Source organism: Aythya fuligula, chromosome 19 (assembly GCF_009819795.1).
Source record: "Aythya fuligula isolate bAytFul2 chromosome 19, bAytFul2.pri, whole genome shotgun sequence".
Classification (NCBI taxonomy): domain Eukaryota; kingdom Metazoa; phylum Chordata; class Aves; order Anseriformes; family Anatidae; genus Aythya; species Aythya fuligula.
Window position 1 is genome coordinate 429,738 of NC_045577.1, and position 19,815 is coordinate 449,552.

Here is a 19,815-nt window from a genome sequence, read left to right on the forward strand (position 1 = left end):
GCAGGGAAGAGCATTACAAACTTCTCTGGGAGTCTCTGGACTGTGTCCTGACACAAATAAATATCATCAGCAGAATCATTCAGAACAACACAAATCCATCACAACTGAGTTAACTTCCCCTGAACTACCTAGCAGTGGATCACATAATTTATGTAAGAACTACAGAGGCTGGTCTGCAAGATGGTCAAGATGACTGATATGAGTTTCTTAGATGGGATCCTCAGTCCTACAAACCCTTTTCTTACCACCTCTGCTAGGCCTGATGCAGAGACAGCTTATGCGTATGGAAATGGTAATTCCTCCTGGGACTGTTCCAATTATGGGGACTTGTCCAGGAATGCATTTTCTTTAAAGCAGAAGGCTGCAATGTTGATAATAAGCTTGCAACATTTTAACCACATCTGGCCGAGAAGAGCTGGAAATGCAGCATTCATACAAACTTCGTTATCTTTGTGCTTGAGGTTTGTCAGTTATTGGTGGGGCTCTAGGGGGAGATGGAAACGACAGCAGCAACTGAATGAGGTGTTCCTCATATTGCTGCAGAAATGACTTTTGAGAATGCAGAGCCCAGTGCAAGCACTTCAACTCCAACCATTTCATACTGAAAACTTCCCATGAAACTGAGAATAATAATTCCCTCTGCCTATGAAATTTATAGTAGAGATGTCAAGCTGGAAGGCATGCACGCATACATTTTGCATTTGTGCCATATTGCATGAAACAAGCTATTCTATGCAACTGTGTTAGCATCACCATCTTAAAGGTATGCATTCATCCCAATGCATCTCAAGAACAGAAATACTAGAGGAGCTCAGCACAATGATGTATTTAAAAATACTTCTCCTATTTTTGACAGTTTTTACCAGGCCCAGAGACATTCCTCACTACATGAACAATCCCTCTCCCACTGCAGAATCAATAAATAGAGAAAAAAAATGCTTTTCCACATCCAATCTTGGTTGGTTTTCAGCTGTGGCTGCAGATGGAACTACAATGAACCTACAAACTCATGCTCTGTGTGTACAGTCTGTGAGACCAAAGGTCAAACCAGTGTTTGACCTTTTGCAAATGTGATCCAAAGTGACCTTTCCTTATTATTGCAGCAGTAAATGCAGTTTTTCAAGGAATTCTCACTGGACCGTGTTCCACATTAGTAGTTGGTATGCATCAGAAAATTCAACTTCTGTGCTGTATAGGGTTTATTAATACAGCTATCTCAATAGAGATGTACAATTTCATATGAACCTTAAAGGAAACTAGCATTATCATCACCAAGCCACTATCAAGCAGCACCTTTCAATGGACAATACAGCTGTCCAAACACTGCCTGTTGTACCTGGGTGGCATATAGGTACTTGTTTACTCTCTTCCAGCAGAATACACAGAGGTAATTCTCCTGGATTTCATCACTGTCCCTTGTTTTAGGCTTTGTATTCAACCTCTCAGGAAATCAGAGAAACCTATTATTTCCTAACAAAAATATCTGTCATCTGATCTCTGCTGGCAGCTTCCACTTTTTCCTCAATCAAGTGCTTTTGTTTAATGTCTCCTTGCCAGTATGAAACACGGTACTGCCAAAGTGCAATAGGCTTTCTTTTGGATAAAGAATATCCAACCATTGCTTGTTGAAAACTCACACCACCCTTTGCCTCACAATGAAGCTGAACTTAGTGGTTCATCAACAGAAAAAAAATAAAAGACTACACATGGATTTTTTGTTTAAAAAGTAGACTCTCAACAGATGAAAATATTAGTCTTGAAGGAATAACACTGCTAACCCAGGCAAGGTGTCACCTAATACACTGGAAGCTCTGAAGTTACTAAACCCAAATAATAATAATAACATGAAAAGAAAAATGTTTGAATCCTAATACCTCAACTCTTGAAAGACCATTTAGGAAAAACATATCTGAAAGGGATCATGATCATAAATCAGTGCCACAGACTTTACTTTTTCACCACACTCTTCTTCCTGAACCTATGTGTTTCACAGAAAATAAAATGAAAATAAAATAAAAACTAAATAAAAATAAAATAAATGTACAGCCTTGTCCATGCATTCCACATATTCAGAAATAGGCACAGGATTAATTTCTTCACAGCACATAATTTTAATCCCTTCCAGACACCAGCTATGAATCCTTGTTGTACACCAGAAATCCTATCAGAGATTTGCTTCATTCCTGCTCCACCAACCACACAGTCACTGTAGCCTGCCAGTGACAAAAACTGTTTCACCCACCACTTGTGGACAATCCCATTTCCCAGAGGGCTAGAGGGGTTTTGATGACAAGTTTCCCAGTATGTACCTGATGATGCATACAGGTAGCAGGTGAGACAGCTCCTAGACATTGAGCAACTCCAGCTCATATTTTCTCACCAAGAAATAAATGAAACTTGACAGCAGCACAGAAACAGCTTGGGCATGGTTGGCTTTGAGCTGTCTACGTTTGTTCCTGTTGATCTTCTCCAGCGAGATCTGAGTACAGCCTCATCTGGATGGTGGCACTTATTGTGCCTCTTAACTGGTGGGGATCCAGTTTATCTGCTGTTCTGGCCCGTCCACCATCCATGCTCAATACAGGAGGGAAATAAAACTCAGAGAAAGACCTATAAATTTCTGGTGGGAGTGATCACAGCATTCTCTGTATAAATGCCTTATCCGCAAAGACAGAAAAAGCAGTGAAGATCAGATATGGACCTCAAGCTAGGTTGAGACAGTTATCACATTGTGAGGGGTTGAGGTAGGGCTATACAAGAAAACAGTTATTGGTGACTTGGAGATTGTCTCATGAGGACAAGTGAGACTGATGATTTAAACATCCCAGAGAGTTTACTTTTTTGAAGACAGGGCAGCTGCTGATAGCACAGCTTACCACTTTGAACCCACAAACATGTTGGGGGAACCTGCTTCCAGCTTCCATTAATATATGCATAGTGTATTTCATTGTACACTTTTGTAGACTGCAAAGGTCTATAAAGTTTGAGGTATTTTTGTGTGTATGTATACCTAAACCGTGATGAACTCCTTTCCAAGTCCTGTGATGGTAAGAGCACATAACCTTCACCACGGGGAGCTCCCACTTCCACTGTTCTCAGGGCTGTGCAGAACCTCAGGCCATTCTGCAGCTGTGCCCAGGGATCACTAAGGCAGGCTGGTCTGCAAGTCCACTATTAGTGAGCATGGATCATCCCAGTCCTGCACCTTTGTCAGTAATTGCTCACAGAAGACATTTATTTACTTTATTTAAGGATCATCTGCTACAATTCAGACAGGCACAAGGATTCTGGTCTGACTTTTAAAATTTCTACCATATAACACTATTCAGAAGAAATCTCTACCTCCTTATGCAGCATCATACCTTCCCATCCCACTATTGTGTCCCCTCTTGTCTTCCTTTCCAGGTGTGATCCACTCTGTAAAGCACTGTGATGCTAATGCAGTATTTTTCTCCAGCTCACAAGACACCTTCTTCCACAGCCTTTGCCTGGTTGGGAAAGGCAAAGTTCTTTGTGATAGAAATTTTCTGCTTTTCTTTGTTGTGCAGTGCCCAGCACAAACTAGGATCACTTTTGTAATGAACATGACTAATAGTACTGATCTAACCAAGCAATCAGTATGGTAAAACCAAGGCTGAGGAAAGAGATTTCCTACATTTCTGTTTTAAAGAATCACTTAGAGTTAGTGAACAGGGTGGACCAGCAGCTGTGCAAGTGCCTGCTCCACTGTTTTCCTGGTACAGAGATACCAGCTTCATTTCTGGTGCTCATCTGGTAGCTGTGTCCTGCTGACAGTCATACAGAGAACACTGCTACAAGTCCTAATTTTTTCTTGTTTATTATATAATCTGTCTTTGGTCATCAATCATCAAATGGCAGAAACAGAACTGGATAAATATACATGGAATTGAACACCCAGTCCAGAACCTCCAGTTAGCCCTGTTGTTTCTTTTATTCCCGCACACACTTGACATTTCACAGAGTGTATCAGTCAAAACTATCACCTAATTGTAGTAATGATCTCTTGATTAAGAGCAAACTCTTGGCAAAGCTTCAAGCCCTAATCATTTCAACTAAATCCAACCACAAGAAAACAAGTACCTTTAAATCTGTCATTCCTTATAGCATGACCATTATTGGCACCCCATGAAGAAAACATGCCACATCTCTAAGTCCATCCTCCAGCTGACTGAGATCAGCCCTTGGAATTCCAGTGACATTGTGATTCCTGTTAAAAAGACCAAACTCTTGACAGTTTTGTGCATGAGGCAAACTATCACTTGGCAACAACTCAGGATAGAGTTTTAACTCAGCAAACGATTTTGTAAATATGAAATAGATAAATAAAAAGTAGCAAAACATCTCCTGTTCTCAAGACATTTTCTTCAATGTTTCTCTCACTATTTTTGAAGTAATATTTTCCAATTTAATTTTTGCTTGTCTTAGATTATATAAAAGAAATATAAGCTATTCAGTAATATTTAATTAGATTTGATATTATGCAAATTGGAGAAGTTTGGACTTAACTATAAATTAGCTCTCAACCCCTGGAGGACTGACTGCTCACACGATTTCCCACCTCTTAAACATTGACCCTCAGCATTCTTCTGCTCTTGAGGAGCTGAATGCAATTCCTGACTTGACTGTACAGATAGAGTGAACAAGACAGGTTAGGGCTTTAAAAGCCAGCCTGGAAAGCAAACCTCCTTTAGCTGTTGAAAGTGCAATTATTTTTTTTTTTTAAACCTTTCACTGTAGGTGGTATACAGAAAAAAAAAAAAAAAAAAAAAAAAAAAAAAAAAAAAACACCAGAATGAACAATATTTATATGATTTTCACACTCTAAACCATAATTTTGATTGGGCTAATTGCACTGTAGTGGTTTACTTTAAGAATTCTGCCCACTCATCTCACAAAATAATAGAAAAATCTGTAATTAAAATCAGGTTCAAATGCTGATCTCAAAGTCTTCTTACTTGCATGTTCTTCCTATGCAATTCATGAATGTGTATTAGAGCATCCAAGTGTAAGTAGAGCCCTGGCAGTAACCTTGTAAATACACCTCTTGATCCAAAAGTGAAAGAATCAAAAAGGCATTCTTATGGAACTCTTAAAATGATTATTACTTTCAGCACTCAGCCTATTTGCAACTATCAAATACTCCAGGCTGGATGAATCTTTAAGCTCTTCTTTTTATTACCCATCAGAAATTAGAAGTATGATATGCATCATTTAAACCATATTTCCCAATGTTCCAAGTTGTTTAATGGGGCTGAAGAGCTTGCCGTCTTGTAGAAAACAATTTTATGTCATGTTTTCTGACAAAATTCACAGTCTCTAGTAAGCAAACTGAAAAATAAACTATGAACTTACTCTTCCTAATGTGCATTCTTCCTTTAACACATTTTTTGAAGCTTATGGCAGACTTTCTGTACAGCACTGTACAGAATAGCAAGATGTGTTGGCTACAGGTATGTAACTTAAAACTGTTTGCAAGAAACATCCTAAACTTGTCCCTTTCTGTAAATGTGACATCTTTACAGCATATGCTTAGTAAATGAAAGCCCTGGGAAAAGAAGGAAAAGTCAGGATACCTCCCATATAACTGATTGTAAATTCTTGGGCACCAGGTTTATATTCTTAATAACCTACTAGTTAGATTTAGCATGTCTGTTCCATCTAAGTCAATTTAAATGAGGTGTACCAGATACAGTACATAAAGTGTTTCATACTTGTGGAGATATGTTTAACTATTGTTTCTTTAGGAAAAATCTAATAGCTAGCTCCATTTAATCACTGTCAGATGTTCTACATGTTGCAAGTGGTAACTTCCTTGACACAAACTGCTTTTAATCAGGAATCTCTAACATATCTTGCATACATTTCAGACTGATGTTTGTAATATATTAAAAAGATTTATTTATTTATTTATTTATTTATTTATTTATTGGTCCTGTTGCCCTGGTTTACTTTTTGCTTTACTGAGTACTGTAGGAAAAGCTCTGCAATGTAACTTTTTCTTTCTCTGGAAAATGCCATGAATTCCATGGGGTTTCATTAAAAAAAAAAAATCAACCCCCGCTCTCTGGTAAAAACTCTCACCACACTTGGAGTCTAGGTTAATAAAACCAATTTTGTCAAACTGGTGCAAAACCTAACCATGGGTAGGATGCAGTGTTACTATTCTTTCTGATCTAAATACTTGTTTGTAAACACATCTCAGCTGAGAACATGCATATGAAGTACTGGTAATAAGACCTTTCAAACTGTGTTCTTTAACTTCTCTGACTCTAAAAAGGCAATCAAAGCTGCCCCCCAACGCATGTTTAAATAAACGCAGGGGATAATCTTGCCTCCAAAAAGCTGGAGAAAAGGTGGTGTCGAGACTGGTTTGAAGTGGCCTCCTTAATAGAAAAGGACGGTCCCTTTCTGTGTACATCGTGATTTGCTTTGGGATTTCTGTTGTGCCCCATAAGCCTACAGGATATTACAGCAGCTTTTGTGTCGCTGGTGACCCAGCTGTTCATTATTGAAAAATTCCACTGCTTGATGCTGAGGGCAGGAAGGCTGACCCCTCATCTTACGGACGTTACTATCTTTCAAAAGATACAGGATTAAAGGGCTGGGCAAAATCTGGAGGAAAGCTATGTCTGGTTTTCTGTGTTTTCGTTGTCTTTTGCTATATTGGCCCAGAGAGGGATGTTTGTACAGGATTTAATTAGTTGGAATCAGGCTGAGATTATTGTTGAGACTATTTACTCAGCAAATCTCCAGTCTGAGCCGAAGCTTGAACTGAGTCTGAATAAGAAAATCTAGGAGTGCTCCGTCTTCTTGCTCATATTCTGTAACGAGCAGTGAGACATGGATGTGAAGAGGCTGATCATGTGAGATGCTGAATGCCCTCCGTTCCCACTGGGATCAATACAACGTGGGGGGAAATATCATTATATCATGACTGAGCCTTAATGAGTTATAAATAGCAAGTGAGAAGATCACAAAAGCCCCTAAGGTTTAAGAACTCTTACTGTATTCTCTTGGGTAGTGGCTAGAACAACTAGAGCATGATACAGCACGAGAGGCAATAAAAAGCATGTTATCACTACTGCAGATATGGGTGTTAAGTCATTCTGTATCGATCAACCCTTTATAATAAAAAAGATTAGAAATATATATATAGTTAGTTTTAAAAAAATAAGTATGTTTAAAAAAGCATCAAGATTTTGGACCTATCAGCTTCAGTGGTAAAAGATAGACTGCATGTTCTAGATATGTGTGAGGTCACTGGAAGTAGAAGCTAGAGGTGCAAACAATGTAGGAGAAAGCAGGAAATATGATCCTGCAGTGGGACACAAGCATCTCATAGTACACGGTGCATTCACAGTTGGGCTTCCCCTTGTTTAGGAATGGAGGAGATACTGGCAGGATATTTCCTGCAGCTCCATGTCTTAGGCTCCTCAGTAGCTCGAGACTCTGAGCTCTCTGCATTTCAAGGGAAGACAGCCACTATTGGAAAAGTCTGTAAAGGTCAGTAAACTGCTGTTCATACTTTGCAGAATAATAAAGGTGCTTCAGTTACCACGTGCAAATGCAAAGATACCAATGTATTTCATGGTCTCTGAAGGGCACAGAAGCTGTCCCTCCATTGATCCTTCTCACAGTGCTCCTTCTGTGCAAGTACTCAGGTAGAAAGCTACTTCAATACACTCAGTTAACAGACTACATTTCCTTGTAGGAAGACTCCTACCAAAATTACAAATAACTGCTTGCAGAAGCACATGGTCATTGCCCATTGCATTAGAGAAGACACTAAGATTCCTAAAGAGGAGAAAAATATATAGCATCAGCTCTTCTTCACCAGGCACAGTCCTCACCAAAAAAAAAAAAATACTCCTTTTGATTTATTAGGCTTGAAATCCTGATGATGACCCAGAGCTAGCTGCCAGGATCTCATATCTTGAACACTGAACAAGCCCAGCAGTATTACTGCAATGACATCCCATCAACAGATGAGAGTGCATGGAAACCAAAAGATTTCTGCCATACAGAAGGATTTTCAAGGTGAGGTGACTGTTGCTTTGGTTGCAGAGGTTACTATGGCATTAAACTGGTCCTGCCTATGGGGGAACTGGGAGTTTCCCAAGCACAGTGGCCTGCAGATGTTAGCAATCCTGAAGCTGCTCACCGCAGAAGGGGAAAAAGCCCTTCCTGGATGCATGAGGCCCGTATTGCCTGGCTGCAATTTTCAGTCCAAATAATATCATTTTAAAGTTACATTCACCAGACTGAAGAGTAACAGTTACAGAGAAAGCAAACATAGGCTCCCGCAGATTCTCACCAGTCAGACAGCAGTGAACGCCTGCTTCCAAAGACAAAGGCACACTCTGACCCAAGCCTCACAGCAAAAAGCACCAGGTATACTGAACATTCTCTCAACTACTGGAAAACTAAAATAAAGCAAAAAAGTAGAGGAAAATCAGTGCAGCTCTCAGGTTAGTTTGTTGTTGTGTTTTTGCTTGTCTGTTTGTTTGTTTTGTTTTTCCAACTTTGGTTGAACTCCTGTCATTGACTCAAAAGGCTTTTTGTGAGCAATCATGTTGTCAGCATTTTTCCTTTAAAGACACACAACCTAAAGTAAAAGAATAAAGGCAGATTGAGATTTACATTGCGGGTCTTGTTTTCCTGTTTGCTTTGTTTGTTTTGTAAGTTACAGATGATGGTGAACTAATAGGCTCTGCAAGCTGTGGGCGTATGACTTCCAATGCAGAGGTTTGAGCTGCCATGAAAGGTGACAGGATGGACCTTGCCAGGGCCAGGTGTACAGATCCTGCAGCTGAGCAGGGCAGAAAGGCATCCCATCTACTCTGTAGCTGCAGTGGGAACTTCCCTAGACCTTTGCCAACAGTTCTCAATGTGTCTGACAGATCACAGAGCCTAAATAAATTAATCCAATGTTTATATTACAGGCTTACATTATCTGCTTGCTGAAATCATAGCCTCCTTGTGCACTCAGACCCTTCTCCATAAAGACTGGAAGAGAATTTGAATAGAATAGAGCTTGAATATCACTGAGATGCTGAAATGAACAGAAAAACCTCTGTCAAATATTTTGATACTGATCCTGTATGAAATATCAAGCATGAATTCATCCCTGAGATACACTATAAGCTTTCATAAATGAAGATTTTTATGATTTTTTTTTTTAAAGAAACTCAGAATATAGAGGAGGAGCTGCATGATTTAACTCACAGACAGAAATCCCCACGTGCTGTGTGCACAGCACAGAGCACTGCTGATTGCCCGGTCCAGGTAGGCAATCAGAGCAAATTAGTCTGCTGGCTCCTGCAGACTGCAGTTCAGGCTTTCTGAGAGAAATTGTTTAACAGAACGATTTCCTGTGCTATTCAGCAAGTACAGAGCAAGTAATATGTCTCATACGTGGGAAAACCATTATTCTCCCCCCAGAGAAAAAATATATTTTCTGAAGTATTAGTTAAGAAGTTTACCACGGAGGTTTTCTTTTTTCTTCAAACAGCAGGAAAAAAATAAATAAATAAAATAAAATAAAATAAAATAAAAAAGGTAAAGCTCTGTGAGGAAACGCTCATTCAAAATAACCATGCCACAGAGGTTTACCCATGTCCAAGATGTAGTGAAACTAAAACTCTTCTGTTTCAGGACTCTGGGACACAAAGGAGCATTGCAGTAACAAAGCATGGATTGTGAGCTGCTGCCAGACTGCTCACACAGGTACTCGCAGATGCAGTACTACAGGGAAGAGAATTAAAAGTGGTTTGGGGGTGGAGTACATGTGGGATGCAGGGTTAGTGTACTTGGTAGACACAGGTAGATCATCAACTCACAGCACTATCCCTAGGGCAAACCACTTGAATCCTTTACAATTGATGCAAGCAAGATACCACTGAGCATCCCTGAAGCATTACAGCTATGACTCCTGGGACAGGCCAACAGGTGACAGTCTCCCCCTGCATCAGGCCTTCACAGCCTCTGAGAGGCCACCCCTGCCAGGCCTCAGCCCCCAGCACAGGGACCCTCACCCAGCCTTAGGTGCCCTGCCCCAGCAGGTGTCACTGCGCAGGCTCCAGCGTTGTGCCATGGGTGGGGAGAAGGAAGGGCAGCACCATCAGCCTCACCTAGTACAACTGGCACCCAGCTGCGAGGGATGCCTGCAGCCACACCAGCAGCCACTTTTGGCACAGCACGCATCCGGTGTCTCCGTGCTGTGTGCACAGTGCCTCAGCTGCTCTCTCCCCATCACATCTTGTGCAGGAACACACAGGCTGCACATTCAGCACTGTAGCTACCTGGTTATGCATCAGAAAAGCACTGCAGCAAACATGCATTCAGTCAGCTTTCCAGCCACACTTATTCCTTTGTCGAGCTGACATATATAGGAATAAGGCATAAAATGACAGATGAAGGAGCAAAGGCTGCAAGCATTGCGCTATGCCTCTGTGAGCCTGGTGGTGCTGCAGTTGGGCAGCCACACACGGCAATGTGCTTGTGGTCACAAGGAGCTAATGAAAGCCCTTCCCCCTCTATTTTTCCCCTTCTCTTTCTCCTTTTCACAAAGAGTGAATGGGTGGTTAAAAAGCCCTTTTTTGATAGCAGCATCCAAGCTGTGTTGTACCTTGAGAGAATCAACATCCAAGCCGTTGACAGTGTGATTTCCCTATTGGCTCATCCTGCCATGGAGAGCAAGCAGGGCCAACATTTTTGGCGATTTATAAAGAAAACTGTTTTCACAGACAAAACTTGAAAGACACAAACTCTAGATTACTACTAAGATTAGCATGCAAAAATGTATTTGAATTTCTGATCAGCAGGAGGCTTCAAAGGGACCAAGCACAGATTAGCAGGTGTTATGTGAAAAAAAGAGAGCTTTTGTGCTACAAAGTTGCGCTAGCAAAACAAATATGTCTTTCACTTTGAAGAGCTGGGGAGGAATTTGTGGCCATTGCCATGGAAACTCAACAGGCCTTATGCTGTAAAGCCAGATTTTGGAGACAGAACTGCTGTTATGTCTGTATGCTGTTGAATACAACGTGTCTTTATCAGAAGACTGGTGGGGAAAGTTAAATGACAATGGGACACAATTACAACACCTTTGTTTATTTCAGCTGAATTTCCATTCTCTGAAAAAAGTGCACAGCTGGCACTTGCTTTCAAAAATAGACCCCCAGAAATTAAACGAATTTGAAGGAAAATTTTAGAGTTTGAGAGGACTTTGGCCATCACTAGCATCTAGCTAAATTTTCTGGATTAACATAGTCTCAATCCAAAATTGTGTATGACGAGTCTTCATCATGTTTCTAAATTATTTTTCCACTTTTTTCAATCATCTAATCTCTGCAGCATGACTAAATAGTGCTCGTGCAAATCACCAGGTCCTGATTAGTTAGTAATGATATTTAACCAAACCAAAGCAGCAATTTGGAGAGCACAATAGAAATGTTTAAAATACCCTCAGACAGCATGCTCAAGTACTTACAAATTCACTCTCACCCTCCAAACCTGTGCTTTGCTTTGGTGCTCACAGTAAACATGGGTCACTGCCATTGCCTGTCAGGTGTGTTCCCCATGCATGCATGCTCAAGTACCTCATGCAGCCAAAATGTTCGCAGAGGGAACAGGAGACAAACACTCCTTCCAGGGCAAATAGGAACAGAATGGAAGCACAGTGGACCAACAGTAAAAGGTGGTGAGAAAGACCCCTCCTGAGGGACAACACCCACAGGACAAGAAGCTCACAAGCTCAGAACTTCTCATGGGAGCTTCATTTGCATAAGTACATCTGCCTTTGGCTGCCTAGTATATCTGGCATGGGTTACAGATACTGTTTTATAAACACAACATATCCACAAGTATCCACTTGGCCCACCACTAACTCATCCCCATCAGCACACTTAGAACACACAATTAACTAACTGATGCCAAGATAGTATGCTTAAGGGTCATAGTAAGTCACCTCTTTTCTTATAAAGTTTAGCTTTTTGTTACCACATGGTCTGACAAAACCTATTATGGGACTTAATACCAGGAAGTCTGCTTGCAAACTGCTGGTGTTTGGGGTGAGACAAATTCTGAAGGCCATAGACCTGCACAGCCATCATCCTCAATGTGAAGAACCATCACAGGACAAAAATCATGTCTCGACAAGGTCTCCTGTTCACTCTTACTAAGGCCTGATCATAGAAACATAGAATGGCCTGGGCTGGAAGGGACCTTAAAGATCATCTTGTTTCAGCCCCCTTCCACAGACATGGATGCCACCCACTAGATCAGGTTCCTCAGGCCCTCATCTAGCCTGGTCTTGAACACCTCCCAGGGATGGGGCATCCACAACCTCTTTGGGCAACCTGTTCCAGTGCCTCACCAGCCTCTGAGTGAAGAATTTTCTTCTAACCTCTAATCAAAATCTCCCCTCTTTCAGTTTAAAATCATTCCCCTTCTTGTCCTGTAATTATCTGATTGAGCAAAGAGTCACTCTCCACCTTTTTTTTAGAAGTCCACTTTAAGTACTGAAGAGCCGCAACAAGGTCACCCTGGAGCCTTCTCTTCTTTAGGCTGAATAGCCCCAGCCTCTGATAGGATGATGCTTTCCAAGAGCAAGTGACTGAGCAGAGCAGGCAGGCTGCAGGGTACAGGGGTACCTCTTGAGCAGGAGCTGGGGACAGCCCATGCAGTGGGACAGATAAATAGGCAGTGGCATGATCCCTGGCATCAGGAAAGCAGCCAGGAGAAAAGTGCTGTTTCTCCTTCCAGTGGATAGGGGCACTTTTTGCCATGGCACTGTGCTGGGGTCTGTGGTGGACAACAGCAATGAGCCCCTGGCACTGGAGCAGTTGCCTCCTTCCCTCAGAGAGCACACAGCTAAGCCCATTCAACTACTACGCAGGACACTTTCTGCATGTTGGAAAGTGAGAGCGCAGGAAGGTAATGACTGAAGCTGTTGATGTTCCATTGGTTTGAACTCCTATATGGAAAGGGCACAAGAAACTTGACTTCTGATACTGCTGTGCACTTACAGCTGGTAAGAGTGCTCAGTCCTCCCACAAGTGAAATTTTGTGTACCTCAAATTGGGCACAAAGTAAAAAGAAAACAGTTCTCACAGAATTGAAAAGGCAGGCTTAAGAAAACCCTCCAGGGCCAAGGGGTCAGCAGAGAACCACAGCCAGTGCTCTTGTCTGCTGTACTTTTGTTTTAAGAGTTAGATTAGACTGCCTCCAGGCATCTCTCTCAAGTGAAGTCAAGATTTTGTGCTATCCTCCTAGAGGAAGATTTTAGTTCACAGGTTTCCTGGGGACTTTCTGTTTTGAGGATTTTGATGGTGGTGATGTGAGGATAACAACTGTTTGTTTTGCTCTTCTACTTTTAAGTAGCCTTCCTAGAAAACCCTGGACAGAAGGGATCTGGGCATTATTTCAGACACATGTCAGAGTTCTAACCACTCTTGTAAAACTGAAGTAGACTGGTTTCCTATCTTTCAGGTAGGAAGTGTCGGAAGAAACACTTTGTAGACACAGTTTTTGTTGTTGTTGGTGGTGGTGGTTTTCTTCCTATTGATAATCCAAATTATTAAAAAAAAAAAAATTTATTGGTGCTAGAGTGAGCGAGCCCTATATAGCAACCTTAAAATGCCCTATGGAATCAAATTAAGAACGTGTTCTGTAGAGGATAGAAGCAGCAACACTGTCCACACATAAGATATCAACTACCAATGAAAAGGAAAAAAGTAAAACAATAGTTACTGTGAGTTTCTGAAATCCAGTATACTTGCTAGAACATGTATTCCCTCCCTTAGATCTCATTTTTAACTTCCACCGCTACTTGCATAAGAATACTGACTTCCTTTCCAGCTTGATTTACCCACTTCATTCATATTTGCAAGTATGCATTTTGCCCCCAAGAAATCTGGCAAAAAACGAAAGTGCTGTCCTTTTCTACTTGTTGGATACTTATGAAAAGACTTATAGTATTAAAAGCTAAGAAACTGGTTCCACAAAATTCCACTGAGATAAAACATACAATTTGTTGTAGATACTGACTGAATTTCAGTATCGTTTGCATTCAGTTTACAGGGACCAAAGACTTTTGTTTTTTAATCACTGACAAATCATGTGCCTGTATACACAACGTAAAAGGCAAATAACACTTGCAAGCAAAAGAGAAGCATGCTTTAAAATAATAATCCTTGAAGCATATTTAATATAGGCGAAATACTTCTAAATTAAGCAGTTACAACCAGATATTTTTTGAAAGTTAGCAAGGGAATATTTAGATCTTTCTACACACCATTTTTCTGAATTTCTGAAAAGCTACTCCTTCAAGTGTAAACACATAAAAAACATAAACACATTGTTTATCTAAGTGAAATAAAAAACGTAGCCCTTTCTTTTATAGCCTATTTACAGTTCTGATATAGAAATGTTTAAGCTCACAATTAATTCCAAGATAGATACCACATAATAAAGATAATTGATTTGAAACCAATTAATATAATTTCAATGCATTGGTTGGAAATGCCAAATATTATTCTGAACAAGTGAAGAAGGAAATTTTACAATATAGATCTAGAAGTTGGGGGAATAACTTATAGTCAAATACTACGACTTTATGCTGTCATTTATGTAAAACAGCATAAGACAAGGCAGCTGAATTTGTAATTCACAAAACCCTGATGAGTGTGGTCAACCTCCTGAAAGCAATAATTTATTATCAGAAATGTCACGCCTACACAATAGCCTTATTGTTGATTCATTAGGTAATTTCCCTTGAAGACCAGCTGTTTCTAGTGTGGTAGGATGAATAATGAGGAAGATATTCAATGTTCAGGGTACAAATGACAGACATAAGGAGATTCTAACACCACCAGTGTCCCACTGCCTACGGCACTAGTTCTGTGCTAGAGGGTAAAGGTCCTACACCTCCCACTTGCATAGAAAACCTCCCAGGTGTCAAATTTGCTCAGAGGGCAGGTTGCTGTGCAATACCTTCAATAGAATCAGGAGACCCATGTGATATGGCCAAGCAGGCCTTGGGCTCATTGTCACCTTCTATTTCCATTGACGTGCCCTGAGGGTAGATACTTTCTCCTCCCAACAGACTCAATTTATTCCCAGGTGCTCCAGTGAATGTCTTGCCACCAGTATAGCTTGAAAAAGACAGCCCCAATGGCTGTGCTCCAGGCAAGCTTTTATCCTATTTTCCAGAAGTGCCTCTTTTTTAACCTTAAGCCAAATACTATCTTGACGATAATTATTAAAATACAATTTACTACAGCTAGTAGTGCTACATTTTTGTTTTGTTTTGTTTTGAATTTTAGACAAATACATTATTCCTCCCTCAAATGATCCCTGTGAGGACTACATCTCCATCATGTAAGTAACACTCCAACTAAACTGAGTTAAATTCACCAATAAGCAGACAAGCACCGTGTGCTGTATGGTTGGTGTTCATTATGCTCAGTACATTAATGCTAACAGTTTGTCAAGTCTTTTCATGCTGCAGCAACTTAAGCTGCATTAACCAGAAGGATAAAAAAAAAAAAAAAAAAAAAAGGAAAGAAAGAAAAAAAGGAAAACTCATCTAAATTTTGCCATTTGATCATTTGATCAACCACCTTAAGTGAAACTGGAATGCAAAAATCAGGTGGAACTATTCCTTTGCCTTTCAGAAAGCATTTATCTGGAAACACAAATGTATACCAAGCAGAGTGTTACAGGCAGAAGCACTAACACAGCACTGCATTGAGAAACATCTGATTAGAATTGCTTTTGTTTCTAAAGGCTGCAGCAGGATGGAAGTCTGGATGACAACAGTAAACTCTATAGTAGATTCAGTCTACATAACTACTGCGCTGATACTCATGGGCTAACAGAAGGCACAAAATTTTCATTTAAATTTGGAAAAAATTGGAAAATAAACCCTCTTTACTTTGCATAATGATGGCTTACACTTTGAGATGACAGAAGAATAACTCAGGTTTTAATGACCTGTCATTTTCAATTCTCCCCTTTCCTGCTACATTTCCCCTTAAGTTCCAATTATATTAACACTTTTAAATAGACTTGTCTTTATGAAACCTAAGAACCCCAGACAGTAAACATTCCTTACCTATTTTTCTGTAGCAAGGTACGCCTTCACAGTGCTCTGCTAATGGTACATAAAATACATAACTGCTTTTCAGTGAAAATCTGGTATAAGAAATAATTTAGTAAATATCTACTGCTGAAATCTTGCTAGATAGAGTATTGTGACTGAGATCAAAAATATCAAGTTACTGCCTTTGCCTATCTATGTGGTAAAAATCAGGTTTAATAAAAATCTGGAATTACAAGTGATCAGATCAGCTGACTTTGTAGCATTTTTGTGCATTTCAGCATTGCACCGTAGTTGAATAACACAGCATCCTTAGACCTCAGCATTGGTGTTCTCCTACCCCACAACACTACAGTAATTCTATTGCTTTTAAAACCATACCCTTTTATGCTTCAGTTTATAGCTAAACAGAATATTTTTTATTCTCAGAGGAAAAGATGTGTGAAGACTCTTTTTGCCCCTGACAAGAAGGAACAATAGTCCTTAATGTAAGCTCCTTACCTGACCCCACAGAATAACAGCCCATGACACTGAGTGTGGACTATGGGCCTCACTGGGCAAACCTGACAAAACCTTCTGCTACATTTCAAGTCCCTAAATTTTAAGAGTGGTTTCCAAGTGTCATTAAAAAAATTTGAATAATTCATGTCTGATCCTGTTTTCTGTAGAAAAATCTGAGGCCTGATCCTGTTCTCTATAGCAGGATTTTAAATTTGAAGTAATTCTTTGTCTAAATGAAAGTATAGCAGAGAGGGTTGTTCTGAATTTATATTGCTAAAACCTTGTCCCTATATTTCCTTCAGTTAGCCTCTTTAAATGTGAATTTAAATCTTGGTTTACTGAAGTCACAGAAAAAAACACAGCTGTGCAAGAGATGGTGGCACTGCAGCTTCCACTGTGGTCCCTGGGCTTACACCTTCCACCACCTCTGCTCCAGGAGGTACATAGTGGTTGCTCTCTAAAGCTGCTCTCACATTAAAATCCTGCTGAAGGTGGGACTTAACCTGTGCTTCATTCCATCAAAGAAAGCCCAGCACGGACATTTGTGATTACCAAAAATGCAACCTTAGGAATCTGTTTGCACCTTTGAGAAGCCTCCCACAGCTGCAGCACCTCTTCCATGTTGTTATAATACTCACTGAATTACACAGGCATACTGCATTAAGATCAGTATGCTTTTTTTTTTTTTTTTTTTTTTTTTTTTAGAAAAAAAATAAAGTTGATTTTTTCCTTTGGTCATTTATCAAAGCAACCCTATTTATTGACCGTTGTGAGACTTCACTGTGTTTCCAGAGGAGGGGACCTCTTATTTTCTGGCCAATCAGATCTTCAAGCCCAAGTGTAGAGATATGTTCAGTACAATTTCTCCATAAAGGAAATTTATAAATTGTGCCCTACTACAGAAAAATTTTGCCTGCAGAAGTATTTTTGCAATTAACACAATCTTGACCATGATTCACTTTCAGAATCTGATTATTGTTCTACATTTATCTTAAGCAAATTGGCTGACAAATAACTGCAAAATAATGTGATAAAAACCATTTATAATGCCAGCTTATTCCAGGTCTTTCTCCCTAACTAGTTATGACAAGGTAATAATGCTGGTTATGCATTTGTCTGACTTTAAATTGGTTACTTACAGCCATGATGGATGAGGGGAAAGATCGCCTTATTCTGAGACGAAGCTCTTGATTTCTGATCTCATTTTTGCAGATAATGAATTATATCTAATTAGTAGATTCCAAATCTAATCAAGAGGTTGAGATGTTGACCCAGATAAAGCAAAAGAGGGCGAGAAGGCTTCCTTTTATGTTTTGTTTATCTTAAATAAAGAATGCTCCATAAACACAGTCTTCATGAGAGTGCTGACTACACTGGCTAAAGATGGAATCAATTTGAAAATTCACTGTTTCAGTTAACAGTTTAATGAAACTCATCTCCACAGATGTATTTTTTCCCTTGGGAATGTAATCTCCTTTTTCACCATTAATGGTGTCTATTTTATTATTTTTAGGAAAAGGATGGGAAAATGTTCTCATCGTTGTAAGCAAATCAGACCCTGAGTAAAATAAATTACTCTTGATGAAATTAAAAAATGCCGGCTAAGAAAACTTTCTATCAGAATTATTGAGAAATAAACAATTCTTAAAAACACCTTCAGGAGCTAAAGTTGAAAAAATAGCACAATGGATATGTAAATACATTAAAAATATTTCTCAGTTTGACATGGTAGTAGCTGCTAAACTAAAAAATATATATTTTTTTTTAAAAGCAAAATTTCTGATCATATTTCGTTCTTGTATATAAGCACCATTTTCCCCACTGGGGCCACAGATAAATAAATAAACACATGAGCATAAAATCTAGCCTGAAAAATCAGTTGTTATTTGGCTTTTAACACTAGACCCAAACCCATTGTTCTGCGTGTAAAAAGATTCAAACATAACTTTTCAATTTTAAAACATGTTACAATGAATCATCATCTTGTAATCTGCACAGACCTGCGTCTCCCAGTGATGAGACTGCAGGAGGCCTGACAACCACTGTACAAAACCCACATCTGAAATGCCAGTGCACCAGCTTGTAGAATGACATTTCACAGCTTCTCTTACTTCCTCTTTATCATAATTTTAAAAATCTACATTAAGATCTTTTATGGAAAAGTACTGTTGATTATTAAAATAAAGTGTCTGTTTAAAAGACAAAAATATCTTCTGAATTAATAACAAGGGTCTGTGCCACACAGTTTACGTTCATTAAAAATAAAATATATTACACAATTTCTCAAGATACTGTATTTTTTTTTTAAGTCCTAAAGGGATCTAAAATTTTATTAAATATTCCTAAAATATTGATTCATTCTGCCTAGCTAAAATTTACATAACTCCTAAGTCTAGACTAAGCTATTTTGCTAAAAGAGGACATAGCATCCTAACCCTTTATCTGTGGATCTATAACTACAGAAAGCTCTGGTTGGATGTAACTACAGAGCACCAGACCCTACAAAGAAGACTTCTACCCTGACTACCCAGCCCTCACAGCCCAGGTACACAGGTGAGGGTGTATTTGGTAACAAAGTCTGCAAGGGGGAAAGCTAATGCAGCCAGGGTGGAAGTTATTTTTCCAAAAATAAAATGGCATCAGGAAAGCCTGAATGAATGTTGAACCAAGCCTGCTGCTTTAAAGTGTACCATCACCTGCAGGCTGCTTGCTTTGGAGGGAAGATGCTGCCACATGAGCGAAGCCAAATGCGCTGCAGCCCCAGTACATCTGCTGCATTTGTTCCACCCTGCTTGGAGGGCGTACTTGCACAAACTGTTCCAGCTGGTCATCAAGCAGGTGATGCTGCGTACCTGTGAGCAGCTTAGGATAATTTACCTGGATCAACAGCTTCTGCTGTACATCCCAGAGAAGGATAAGGATTTCTCACTTCTGCATGAGACTTTTGCTGTGTGGCTAAAGTGATCCCCAGAGAAGTATTCTGAGTGCAACAGCCACAGTTCCCAAAGTCTGAGGTAAGGTAGGAGAGATAAAAGGGCTAACACAAACTACAGCTCAAACACAATGGGGCTCATGCTGCACCTGAAGTGAATGCTCTGAGGTAATAAACCATCAGCTTCAAAGCTTGCAGGGATCAGAGGATGTGAGAAAAAGCTGCAACAGTAATTTCCCATTCATTATAAGTTTTTTTGTTT